The sequence below is a fragment of the Crocuta crocuta genome, unplaced genomic scaffold (genome assembly GCF_008692635.1).
Source record: "Crocuta crocuta isolate KB4526 unplaced genomic scaffold, BGI_CrCroc_1.0 scaffold6, whole genome shotgun sequence".
Lineage (NCBI taxonomy): Eukaryota > Metazoa > Chordata > Mammalia > Carnivora > Hyaenidae > Crocuta > Crocuta crocuta.
In genome coordinates, this window is record NW_027531917.1 from 8,101,797 (window position 1) to 8,116,349 (window position 14,553).

Sequence of the window (14,553 nt, forward strand, 5' to 3'; positions counted from 1 at the left end):
TATGTCAATAGACAGATTTGAAATCCTGGAAAGAAAACATGAGGGAGTAAAGAGTAGATAAGTAAAATTCTGACTTTGCAAATTTGTGGATGGAAGTGGGAAGCACAAACCAGGTTGTGAACAGCAGCACAAGTTAGAGGAACCAGAACATTCCAGGGAGGTGACTAGAGCTACCAAAGAGTTTACAAAGAATGAGAGGCAATCAGTCTGTGTTTAGAAAGAAGTGTGAGGCCGAACTAGAGGAGGGTCAACGTAGATTACAAGAGCCAGAGAGGAGGTGGTGGCCCAGATAGCTGGGTGCAATGGAGGGGTGTCAGTGGGAGAACTGACAAGGAGTGAAAGCTAGATATAAAGAGTGAAAGGAAGGAGACAGAGCAGCACTCTAGTCCTTTTTTGGGGAGTAGAGTTTTTTTTTTTTTTTTTTTTTTTTAGTTTTGTACATTTTATTCAACAAATTTAGGCCATAAAACATTTGTAATTTAAATCTCTTCTATATACCTTATTCATGTATCCTAGAGGAAATGGACACAAATGCTTAATGGGAAATGTTTTTCTGTGGCTTCTTTATAAAATCCTGTCATCTTCTCCATTTTACACTAGGATTGTATCTAAAGAGATCATCACCAAGAGACTCTTCTTTTGCATGTTGATTTCACACCTCCATTTCCTGCCTTAACCACTCTTCTAATTCTGTATTCTACCAAGCATGATAAGCTGTCAGACCTGATCTTCCAATGGTGTGTGGAAGTTTTCCTGCTCCAAGAAATACGACTTTTTGAATTTCTTGAAATTCTTTAGTTGACCATAATCACTATTCATATTGGATACATTTCTGGAGGTAAAGTTACTAACCACCAAGGATGTAAATTCAGTCAATAACACCTTCCTTGAAAGCATACCATCATCATCCTAAAGTTTATCTTTGATAGTTCTTCTTTAGTTGACCACAGTGAATCTTTCTTGAGCTTATGTTTCTTCCCAATTTCATTTTCATGAGATATTCTGTTACTTTCTGGTATTGCTCATTAGTTTGTTTCTATATCCAATCTTGGCCTTTTTCTAATTTTGACATCTTTCTCTTGTTTTTGAACTTTCATTCCAATTTATAACTCTGATTGTGTGTTCTTAACTGTTCCACAATTTTATTTTCTATGGCTAAGTCATCATTTTTTTCATTTTTCTGATCTTAGTTTTTCTGTAGAAAGAGATTTATTGACAGATTTTTTCACAGTGGATTTTAAATCTGTATCTGTAAGTAAGTTATCTGGTTTCTTTTTCACAGTTTCTGTGAAACTAGAAGTCACAGTAGGGATAGCAGGCTACTGGAAAGATTGTAAGTTTACTTTTCAAAGTTCATGCATGCTGTGTTTGAAATCATTTGAATCCTGAAATAAAGATGTGTAAAGAGAAGGCATCAATTTAGCTAGCATTTTGTCTAGTGCTGCACGGTGCCTGACCAACAATAAGTGCCCAATAATTCATTTGTGAATGAATAAACAAAAAAGCTCAGAAAAGAGATCTAGACTTGAATCTAGAAAAGGGAATTAATATATACCCAGGAGAATTTATGCTGCGGGAATGCATTAAATCAGTCCTGCTCAGAGTATAGACTATAGACACTGCTGGTCCTCAAACTGTCATATGTCCTTGAGATAAAAAAAAAAAAAAGAAAGAAAGATATTAAGAATACGTGTTTGGAAACTTTTATAGGAATTTAACAGAGCAATTTTATGTCTGTTTTATCTAGGATTTAAAATATTGGTTTCATTTTATATATTTTTGTTTTCTTTTTTATTTCATTTTCTAGATCTCTCTCTCTCTCTCTCTCTCTCTATATATATATATATGTAATTTTACAAAAGTTTTGGTGTGTAATAGATCAGATATGTTACAAACAAACAAACAAATAAAAATACTGATCTGTTACCACAGGTAGCTTAAGCACTGAATTAAATCATCTGGTGAAAAAGTTAATGGCAGCTCTTTGACCCATCTTATCTGTTTCCTAAACCCAATTTTATTTCCTCCCTAGAATATCTGTAGTAAACTAAAGTGTCTTTTGTGCATTTTGTATGTTTATGCAATTTGGCTCCAAAATTGTTCCAATAACTGGATAAAAGGCACTTCTTTCCCCTGTCTGAGTCCTGTAGAGAATAAGCAAAATTCTAAGACAGCCCCTTAGCATTATGCCCTCTATAGTCCCTCTCCTTTGAGCGTAGTCAGGACCTATGCCTTGCGTGGAGCCAAAAAACAAAAACAAATAAACATGGTAAGAGTGATTAGCTACCACTCTCGTGTTTAACATAGATAGATTGGCAGCAGATCTCCTATTAATTTTGATCTCACAACAGCACTGAAGAAGCAAGCCACCCTTAGTTCTAAAGCTACACACCTCTTCTTCCCTAAAAAAAAAAAAAAAAAAATAGGAAAATAATTCTACCAACAACTTGTAGGAGTTTAGAAATGGATCATTTCCCCATTGAGACTTCAGATGAGACCTCATCCTCAGCCAGTACCTTTACTGTAGCCTCATAAGACCCTAAGCAGAGGACCCAGCTAGGCCATGCCTAGAATCCTAACCAAGAGAAAATAGGACATAATAAATATATTTTAAGCCACTAAATGTGTGGTAAGTTATTATATAACATAGAAAACTAATACAGTAGGTGGTAATCACATTGGTTCAGGTGAAGAGAAATGGGTAAATGGGGCACAGGCAGTACTATTTCTATCATTGAAGACATGAAGAAAAGAGCAAAAAATTATGGGGGAAACAAAAATTATTTTAGACCACTAAAACTAGTAGAATATCTAAATAGCCTAGGATTATAACTTAGAAGAGATACAAGTTTGTTGTCAGGTATTTCAGAGACTCATTATGAAATGAAACATCATATAACAGAAGAACATATAGAGGATGGAAAGAAGAGCCATGGGGGAACCAGAAGAATCATGAAAAGGTCTTAGAAATGAGGAAAAAAGTCAGGACAAAGAGAATTAAAAATCAAGTACTTGAAGAGATGTCAAAAAGAACTATAAAAAGTCATTCTATTTCATAAGAAAATGGAAAATGGACCCTGGGGTCTTTTGAGAGAGTAGCTTCACTAGACTATAGCTTCACTAGACTATAGAGCTTCAAAATAAATATTTTAAGGAACTGGAGAGGGGATAGATAATGCAAATTTGGAGATGCTGAATATAGATAAATAGAGCAACTTTGGAAATTAAAGAAAGATGTTTAGCGAAAGTTGAGTGATGCAGAGTGCAGGGTTAAGGAATGTGTATTTCAACATGGTCGAAGTAAGGGAAAAAAAGATTAATGACACTGGAGGGAGAGGTGATTAAGCTGTGGCATCTGGGACTCAAGTGGAAGCATTAGCTGTAAAGAAAAGCACTCTTCACGCTCAACTGTAAAAAAAAAAAAAAAGTAAAAAAGAAAAAGAAAAAAAGGACCCCCCCCCAAAAAAGGCTCTCATAGTCTCTAACTTCTTGATAAAGAAGGGAAACTGTCCACTTCAGAATGAGAGGGAGGGATGGGACCCTGAATTGAAAGTGAGTGAAGGTTTGGAATAGCTCTTGTGCAGACTGTGTTAGAGGATCAACAAGAGATTAATGAAAGGATTAAGAAGCAATTAAAGTCAGGCAGCGTGAATTGGTTGTAGGCCAAGTCTGCAGAGTTTTGCTTGAAATCTGTCACTGATGCTGGGTAACAGCTAGTAGAGAGGCTGGATTGATGGCAGATCGGTGGCTCATAGAAAGCACAGCATACATCACTAAGGAGGAGACGTGCATACACCACTCCATTTGAAAAGGACAGCCAGAAGATTGGAGATTTTAACAACAGATGGCGAGTGTACTTTCAGCCAGCTATGACATTGGTAAAGTTTAAAATTCAACCACTAGAAAACAGAAAATACTCTAAAGCATTTTAATTACAGCCTATTTTAGCATCCCTAGGTCCGGCTAACTTCCTTAGACCAATCTTTTTTTATTCCCCAATTCCTTGTATACTAAAATGTTATAAACAGAAGCAGCACAGTCTATGAGGAATGCGTATGGAGAGCTTAGCATCTTGGTTCTGTACCTTAACTAGTTGCATGGGGAAATTATTTCATCTCTCTGCCCTTAGATTCCTTATCATAAGTAGGGATAATTAACTCTCAGTGCAGATGTAATAACTAAATGAGATAATTTACATACTGGTATTATGGTATGTAAAATGAATATTTAAATAATGTGACTTAGCCTTTTTAGAAGCAATGTAATTCCACACATTATTTTCATTTTCTAGAACAAGCCAGTAAAAAATTCTGAGAAAAACTGAAACCACAGGAAAGTAGAAAAGAAAGGTAAATGTGATCACAAATCCATTATCCACGCATTAAAACTTTGACTATTTCAGTACCAAATATAAACTTTTATAACTAGAGAGACAGTTTTGAGGCTATAAAGTTCAACCCTTACATTTCACAGATGAGAAAACTGAGGCCCAAAGAATACCCTGGGCTCTTCTAAGAGCACAAAGCTTATTAGTTATACAGAGCAGGGCTAGAATGAGGTCTTCTGTCTCCAGTGCTTTTCCGCTCATTGTGATGAGAGAGGTAAAATATTGCACTGTCAACAAGCAACATCTATTGGCTCCATACATACTCAGGGCACTCACCATTCTGGGTATATAATCATTATTTGTTATAATTTCACACCTATTAAGAAACCAGTTGAAAGCGTACATGTAGATCAGCAAAAAGACAATCCTTCCAAATAAAATAGGGGAAAAAACCCCCACCTATACCTATGCCTGCAGCATAAAATGTACAAAATTCATTTCTTCCAGTATCATAGTTTGCAAAAAGTCTATTTTTGTAAGAGAAAAACATCAATTTTTCAACTCTCCTTGATATCAAGAAAAGCATAATGGCTATATGTCATCCGCTCTGTAAGCTCTTAAAACTCAGTTCCCAAGGGCTCTTGTGTCTTATCCACAGGCCCAAATGATGTAAATTAGTCCACTGAAAGTTCAGAAAAAATATTTTCCCAGGTTGACCTCAAGCCTAGTCCATGGACTCCACACTTCGCCTACAATATCATAAGATTCAAACTAGCTTCTATAGGTGAACAAGGAAAAAGAAACCAGGAGATACACATTGACCTCAAAATGATGTTTCCCAGAGATTCATGGTTGAGTTCAACCTGCAGATGATAATCTAGCAAAGAAATAACTATAGTATATCCTCTTGTAATGATTTAATTTTTTAATCTATCTTTGAGAGGAGGGTAGGGACAGAGAGAGAGGGGTAGGCACAGAATTCAAAGCAAGCTCCAGGCTCCAAGCTGTCAGCACCAAGTCCAACACGGAGCTCGAACCCATCAATTGTGAGATGATGACCTGAGCTAAAGTCAGATGCTTAACCAACTGAGCCACATAGGTACCCTTATCGTCTTGTAATGATTTAGACATTAGTCCCCAAAGTCCTGTTTACACAATTTAAAAAAGGTACTTGTAAAAAGAACACCTCTCTGCTTCTTTAAAACAGAAGTTAAGTATTATTAATTAGACAATGTAACAAGTATTACCCAGGCCACCAGCCTAGGGTATCCCTCCAGCTCTTTATGGCATGTGAGAATGTGTTTATGATGAATACAAACAGCAAACTTTGGTCAGTGTAAGAGAATTTTCATTTGATTTATTAAACAGTTATTATCTGCGTATGTGTCTATTATTTAGACTACTGAACATACAGCTAAGCAAGTCTCATGGTCCTGCCATCTAGAATTCGATAATATTCTGAGGGAGGTAGATACCTAGACAGAAAAAGTCTATATGTTAAATTAGGGATCTAATGAGGGCTCTATTTGGAGCACAGAAGCAAAGAGGGGTAGGGAGGGGGTGATACTTAGCCTCATCTTTGGTTCAGGATTCCTGAAGAAGACGATGACTAATGTACTGGACAGGATGATTAAGGAGTTAGCAAGGTGTTCAAAGATGAGAAAGACATCCAGACATGAACAAAGACCTAAAGGCATGAAACAATACAGCATGTTCTGAGAACTATAAACTGTTAGATATTGCTAAATAACAAAGCTCAAAACAGATCATAGGAAGAGACAAGGATTAAGGAGTACTTACAACTAGTTATCGAAGAGACTCACGTACTACAGTGAGTAGCCAAAGAGCTTGGGCTTGATGCTATAACTCACCAGGAGCTAATTATAGCAAGGGAGTGTGGTAAAACCTTCACTCTGGGCAGTGTGGGGAATGAACTGAAAAGGGATTGGATGAGAAGGGCGGGCCTGCTAGAAGAATCCAGATACAGTATGGTGAGGATCTGGTGCAGGGCAATGATAACTGTGTGGAAGGAGTTAACCGAGGAGAGAGTAGTTGAAGAGGGAAGCTTGGAGGGACTCCGGATGTGTCAGAGGAGGAGACGGAAGAGTCTAGAATGATACCATGGTTTCTGGCATACGTGTCTTGACGTGATGACCTGTGGTTACAAAGACAGACAAAGCAGGGCTAGAAAAAAGAAAATGAGTTCAGTTTGGGACATGTTGAAAGTAAGGGAATGTGAAACATCCACAATACATGGTTTGGCAAATGGAGGTTATATGAGACTGCTGCTCTGGGATTTCTCTTGATGGCCATTTTCCTCCTGATCTGGTAACTTGTGGCAACTCTTCCTGGCTACCTGCCCCAGGAAGAACTGACCCAGAAAATCCAAGCAGAAGCATATTCCCCCGGCACTTGGGATATATCCCTCTTAGGAAGCCTATTCTAACTTAGATAGAAAGCTGGACTGTAGTTAGAGACAACAAGAAGCCAATAGGATTACGCTGCAGATAAAAACTGTGGTGCCTCACAGGGCCACCTCCAAACCCAACCAATTACACCTCTGTCTCCCTGTTTTTCCCTTTCTACTGACCATGTGGGAAAGCTCCAGGCGCTGAGTAAATAGCTTGGCTGACCATACCACTATACCCTCAATCCTAGTTCATCTTGTGGCCTTTTCTGTTTTCGTATCTCCCTACCTCATATAAGAACCCCTTCCAACGAAATCGTATTGCTCAAGACCACTTCCTGTCTATTCTGCATTGCCCAGAAACCTATCTTTCCCTCTCCCCGCACATCATGCCAGACACCTACCATTCATTCACAAATTGAAGGATTCTACATATAAATATCTAAGGCAGACTTAATTTTTTTTCCTCCCATCTTACAGACCTTGCACTTTTAAATTCAAAGACTTTTTATTTGTGACAGTGTGACACACTGGACCTGAATTTGAATCCCAACCCAATCACCTAGATGGGCAAGTCACATAAGATGACTGTCTTAGTTTCCTCATCCGTAAAATGGAGGTAAAAAGTTTCTTTTCAAGACTGTTGTGGAAATTAAATGAGGAGGTGTGGTAACAAACCTGGCAGGTGGTAGGTAGGCAGTGGACACGGCTGTCCCTCCTGACTTCTCTTATCAATACCACCTCTCATCTCCGCTTCACAGTGGATCATTTCACTTTGCGTGCTTTCAGATTTTCTTAATTTGTGTTTCCCTCAACCAGTGCCCTAGCTTCTCTTCCCTCCCATTAGTAACGCTGATAGGGAAAATCTGCCGTAAGATGGCCCACAGGATAAATAGGAAACACCTGTTCCTGATTAATGAGGAATGCGGAAGTAACTGGCTATAAATTGTTCCTTCTGCTAATGCTCTGGGCTCAGACCTCTGGAGAATGATCTCCTCTGAGCCCACCGGTGTAAAATAAACTTCCTCCCTTCCAAGATCTCTGAGTGCCGCTTGGTTCTTCCGCCGGGTGATCCAGACCAGATTCCGCAACAACTTCCTCTCTGGTTTCACACTCCCAGTGTAGATATGGGGTAGAGCTGTGGAGGGAAACCCAGCCTATACAACCTGTACAGTTATGATGTCATGGTTTTCTTCTCATATCTCTAATTTCTCTTAAAAATAAAGTCTCGGTGGGGCACCTGGGTGGCTCAGTCACGAGTATCCAGCTTCAGCTCAGGTCGATACCACAGTTTGTGGGTTCGAGCCCCACACTGGTCTCTCTGCTTTCAGTGCAGAGACGGCTTCAGATCCTCTCTTTCTCTGCCCCTTTCCTGCTAGTGGTCTCTTTTTCTCTCTCTCTCAAAAATAAATAATCATTTAAAAAAAAAAAGAGTCTCCAGAGCAAGACATATCTTCTCTTGATTTATTTCTATAGACAGATAGCCATCAGCCCATCAGCTTTTCTAAATCATCACTGATGTAGATCTCAGTAGATTAAATGTAAGTGAGCCTCCTTTTTCTCCACCAATTTTCTTGGTTGCTCTTCTTGTTCCCATAGTATAAACCAGAGGTACTCTGCTTATTAGTACCTGTGTTTCTCACCCTGGTGTCCTGATATGCCTTCTCTGTAACTAGAGGTTGCAAAATCCTTGCTGCATTCATTAATCAGCAGCCTGTGGCTATACAGCTCACTCCACAAATTAAATTACATGAATTCATAAGATCTCAGATCTCATAAGTTGTTTGCCGTTTCTTTAGCCATGCTTAGAATGAAAGGAGATATTTTGTACACTGTTTAATTACAGCATGAAGGAAGTGCAGTCTCCCCCATAAGCAAGCTCTTTCTGCAGAGTATTCGGTTGCATCACATACACTTTCAGCTTCAATTAACAGAAACTGGACTACAAGCAGCTTAAAACTCTACCTCATATTTTAAATGTCCAGAGGTAGCACTCATTTATGGTTAATTCTGTGGCTAAGCCTTGTCATAAAGGACCCAGGTGCTTGACATCACTTTAATCTGCCATCTCCAGCATGTCAGTGATCCACCCCTCATAGTTGTAACTGGTTGTATCAGGGCTAGGCATCATTTGCAAAGAAGACCATGTTTAGCCAGGAAAAGAGGCTTCCCTCCTGAGCATTTCTTTCGATTAGGGAGGCTACCTTTCCCAGAAGCACCCCAGCAGCTTTTCCTCATGTCCCATCCTCTAAGATTAAATCCCTCTCGTGCAAATCAATCAACTGGCAAAAGGTGTGGGGCACCATGCATGTCTTAGACTTATCTTTTTTTTAAAAAAAAATTTTTTTTTAATGCTTTATTTATTTCTAGGAGAGAGAGAGAGACAGCGTGAGCAGGGGAGGGTCAGAGAGAGAGGGAGTCACAGACTCTGAAACAGGCTCCAGGCTCTGAGCTGGCAGTCAGCACAGAGCCCAACGCGGGGCTCGAACCCACGAACTGCGAGATCATGACCTAAGCGAAAGTCGGACGCTTAACCGACTAAGCCACCCAGGCGCCCCTGTCTTAGACTTATCTTGATTGCTTACTAGGGTGGGTCAGGAGCCCATTCATAAACACAAAGCTCTGTAAAGGCACCTGCACAAAACTCAATGTGTATCAGCACAACAGAAAGGAGAGAGGCACCTGGGAGGCTCAGTCAGTTAAGTGACTTCAGCTCAGGTCATGATCTCTCAGTCTGTGGGTTTGAGTCCCGTGGCAGGCTCTGTGCTGACAGCTCAGAGCCTGGAGCCTGCTTCAGAGTCTGGGTCTCCTTCTCTCTCTCTGCCCCTCCCCAACTCATGCTCTGTGTCCATCTCTTAAAAATGAATAAATGATAAAGAAAAAGAGAAAGAACAGAAAAGGAGAGAAACAGCTGTCACAGTTGCAACCAACAGTGTCTTGTCACAGTGAGAGCAAATATTGGGAAGCACAATGGCTGCATGATGCTGCAGAGCAGACAAGAGTTGAGACTGGGCACCGGGGGCACGAAAGTTAAGGAAGTATCCACTCTGTACACTTGCAGGGCACTGAGAGTAAACACCTTCTTAAATATTGTGTCCTATAAACATTGCTGGCTTTACCCTAGTCCTAGCCCTGGCTACAGAGATGGTATAATAAGTTCAACAAATGTGTTTCTTTAATTTTAAAATGTGTTGTGTATTTATATGCTTATAAATATCTCAGTTGATTGCTAAAATTCTATTTATTTATTTATTTATTTATTCAGTCATTTATTTAGAGAAAAAGGAAGGGAAGGCAGAGGTAGAGGGGAAGAGAGAATCTTAAGTAGGCTCTACACCTGGTGCAGGTGGCTCGATCTCAGGACCTGGACTGAAATCAGAAGTGGACACTTAACCAGCTGAGCCACCCAGGCACCTGTGCTTCCTAAAATTCTATCATTGGCAGTTTATTCCTTGTTGCAAAGCCTTGCGTTATGTGATATATTCTACATTCAACTTCCCCCTAAAGACGAGTTTATTATACTGTCATACTCCTTCCTTGTAACAGAAGAGATACACGTTGGAATCAGACCAGTGAGTTATTTCCGCAAGATGTCTGTGTTACACTTGGGATGCTTGGGTGAACTTGTCTAGGATCTCAGTGGGAGAACGTAAGACTGAGGAATGGTGGGCAAAGGTTGGGAAGAAATGTACTTCCGCAGAGTGCCTTTGGAGCACAGTGGTATCTCCTTAAACTTGGAGGACAGACAGCAGACTGGAAAGGGATGGTGTAGGAGGGCAAAGGGAATGGTGTTATAAGCAGTTAGCTTTTGCTTCAGAACAAGGTATCATACAACACAGAGGCTTAAAACAGCAAACATTTATTATTGCTCTGGAATCCACGCATCAGCTGGGAGACTGTAGATTTGGGACAGGTTTGACTGGTATCTCTTCACATCACTTGTGTGGTTTGGAAAGGAGCTGTAAGGTGTAGAATCATCTCATTGTCATGAGCCATCTGTCTTCTGTCATCCAGCCAGTGAGCCCTGACTTTCTCATGTAGGGTTTCTAGATTTCAAGAATCGAGGAATGGGTCGCCTGGGTGGCTCGGTCAGTTGAGTCTCCGATCTTGGCTCAGGTCATGATCTTGCAGTCCGTGAGTTTGAGCCCTGGATTGGGCTCTGTTCTGACAGCATGGAGCCTGGAGCTTGCTTCAATTCTGTGTCTCCCCCTCTTTCTGCCCCTCCCCTGCTTGTGCTATGTCTCTCTCTCAAAAATAAATAAACATTAAAAAATTTTTAAAAAAAAAATAGAGGAGCAAACACTGAAGTGCAAGTGCTTTTCATGACCCTGCTCACATCCCAATGGCCAAAGCATACCACACAGTCAAGCTAAGAAGCGGTGTGGGAGGCCGGGGGATGGGTACTAATGGTATAGATAGAAGGGGTGTGAGTGATTTGAGTTAAAAACAAGCATAGGATGACCATAGCACAATTCACTTATAATTTTATAACTGTATTTTAACATAATTTGTTTCAATTATAAACAATCACTGGCAAGTGCATTTTATTTTATGCCTTTAAAAATCTTTTCTGAGATGAGATTCATGGGCTTCATAATATTGCAAAAGGATAAAGGGCTTTAAGAGGTTAATTACTAATGATGAATTACCATGAGCCAGCCTCACCTAGTCTAAGAAAATCTAAAGTACTGACAAGTGTTATTGGACTTGCAAAGCCAAGAAGCAGATCCTAAACCAAGCCAAATCTTAGATGATACGATACTCTTTGCACTGTACTATTACATCTATGTTCTTCCATATGGAATAGGGAACTAGAAATGCTAAGGATGATCATTAAAGGGAGCATGTTGGACTGCACAATCTTTAAAGGGCACCTGAATCTAACATTCTAGAATTTTATAACCTTATGTCCTACCGCAAGCCCTGGACATAGTCACTTTGTAATTAAACGGAGAACCCTAATTCAGTCTCCCAGAGTGAGACTGTAAACGGCCATTCACAGGGGCGCTGACTGTTTTGTCCTGCTTGTGAGCTAAGAATATCTTCTACATGTTTACTGATTGAAAAAGTCAAGGGAAGAATATTTGATGAAAGTTCATATTATGTGAAATTGAGGTTTAATGCCAATAAATGATGCTTTGCTCTCACACAACCACAGCTATTCATTTACATACTGTCTATGTCTGCTATGTCTGCTTTTGTGCTGCTCTGGAAGAGCAGAGAAGGTTCAGCCGATACCAGGTAGCCTGCAGTGCCTAAAATATTTAGTATCTGGCCCTTTCCTAGAAAGACTGTAGACCTCTGTCCTGTAGGAAGAAAATTGAGTATATGATCCTCTGCTTCTTCATTCCCTTTCATGTCGCATCCTTTCACTCAATGTTCCTTCCCAGAGTAACCAGACCTAAAATAACTTGCTCTCTTCTCTACCAGTGCAGAGAGGTTTTAGTGTGTGTTCCACTTTGCAAGTAGTGTGTCAGGCAAATCATGCATATAATTCACATTTTAAATGAGTTAATTATTTAAGTGCTCAACTTTTAGCCCGTCTATCAACCAGCATTACAAGGAGGAAATGCATAAACATGAGGGCACTTCATACTCCTCCTCCCATCATTCATTAGAAACATTTCGGAGACTCATTAGTCAGGAGCTTAAGCAGCCTTTATAGTAGGCTGATAAGATGCCAGACATTATTCTCCAAACTGCATGAGTATCACCTAAATGGAGGGAGTGAGATTCCTATCAGCTCAGTAGAAATTAACTGTGACTCAGCCTCTCGCTGCCTTTCTCTAGCTCTTCAGGAAAATCTAATTCCATCTCTGTGATTTATTTAAATTGCTGGAAAAAATGGTTAAGCGAATAAAGCACTTGGATGCATAAAATGATGTGTCACTTGCATACCATGGAATGCTTTCTGTTCTATTGTCAGGAAATGAGAAAGAGTAAGAAAAAAATGGGCAGTCTTTAAAAGGATTTTAAATTGGACCACTGCATGCCCCAAGTCTCTCATGATTCCTAAAAGCCTGTTGTGTACTTTCTCCCTTTTAGGGCGTTAAGATGGCAAAAGTATTCTCGTCCTTTAAATTTACTTTCCAAAACACGTTGTCACTTTTACACTGCCACACAGGCAATGCCTCTTGGGTAACTTGCATGGAAAGGCGTACGGTTTCTGCGTCTTATTCTCCTCTGTCTGGTAGTTCCCTTTATCCTCGCAATGCATGTATTGAATCAGTATGGTGAGCAGTGCCCTTAAGAAAAAGCCCCTTGGGTCCTGAAGCTTTTAATGGAATTCTATGATAGTCTGTATGGTCTCATGCAGTTTTCCTGGTCACATCTGGTTGTTGTGTTTATTGGGGGGCTTATTAAATAGAGCTCTGTATTTCTATAAAGGAGAAATCACTTGAGAGGGGTAATGAGAAAGGGGTTTGTACTTCCATTTTTTAATAAAATGCCAAGGTCTGGTGAATTAAATAAAATAAGTGCCTTTCGAATGCTTATAGTTTTCGCACTTACTCTTAATGTTACGAATCCCTTGAGTTCAGCCTATGTGCCTGGTGCCAGTGTGGCATCTGTTAGCAGAGGCAGAACAGATTAATTTGTAGGCTCCTGATAGCTGCTTCGAGTTCCAAGGATGAAAAATGTATGCCTGGTGGGGGGAATGTTTATTTTGGTGGGGAGGGGCAAGGACAGACGACTGGGGCCAATACGAACAGCAAAGCACAATGGAGCCTTGTGCTGTTGCTTAAATTAAAGTCTGCCTACCTCCTACGAAATGGTAGCACTTGGCAGGGAAGCACTTCCACTGCACTATAATGAGCTCTCTCATTAAAAAGTAATAGTTTGTAAAGTAAAATTTCAAAGCATAGTTAATAAGCTCATAAAAAGTGCCAAGAAAACAGTACCTTACGTGTCAGCATTGAGAGTTACACAAGTTCAAAATGGCAAAGGATATTTGCTGGCAAGGTTTGAGGGCTTACTAAAATCCTTAAATTACTGTTTTTTCTTTTATAAAAGTATTTTGCTACATTCTTTACAATCTATTGTTGATTATGTTCCCCTTGAATTTGTACTCCGGTACAATATAATTAAAGCTTTTTTAAAAACATGTAGATGGTCACATAAAAAGCTACCAAAATGTTCTACTGTGAGCACCAATCACTATATGCCTTAGAGCAGAATGACGTACCATTTTCCAATTCAAAACTTTGAACACATGGTCACTCAGTGGGATAGAGTATTCGGAATCAGGATTGTTCCAGAAGATCCAAAATGTTTGGCTAACCATAATGAAAAGTTAAATATAATACTGCAAACAGCTTTATTCTTAGATGCTGTAGTAAGCCAGGATAATTACTGTTTGCCTGCTTAATATGAATGCATCCTTTCCTTTTTTCCTGTTGACAAATACTACCCAATCCCTTTACCTCCTGCCAAAAGAATAACCAAGGATTGGTCATGGGAGCACACAACACCATTCTGACCTCCATGATTCATTCTGGGGGGTAAGTGACTAACCAAAAACCCAACCGAGTCCCCTCCCAGGACTGCAATATGGACATTGGGGGAAAAGAGTTGGCTCTCCCATCTTTGAAGATGCTTAGTTGGTATCTTACAGGCCTAAAGATTCCAGCAAAAGAAAGCTGGAAAGCAAGAGGAGGGATTGAGACTAACACATGAAGAGAGAAAGAGCTGAATAGAAGAGAGAAAGAGATTCTGAAAATATCACCTTGTGCTAGATCTGGCCATAGCTGGTGCCATTTCCTTTTCTTTTCCCCCAGGTGGTGAATCAATAAAGTCCATTGTTTTGTTTAGGCTAGTAGGA

At 39.9% G+C, this 14,553-nt stretch overlaps 1 long non-coding RNA gene across 1 annotated transcript in view; it reads right to left on the bottom strand.

The window, feature by feature from the left end:
* LOC144240573 (uncharacterized) overlaps nucleotides 1–14,553 on the bottom strand; it is an 80,450-nt gene that overhangs the window by 47,700 nt on the left and 18,197 nt on the right. The window lies entirely within an intron of this gene.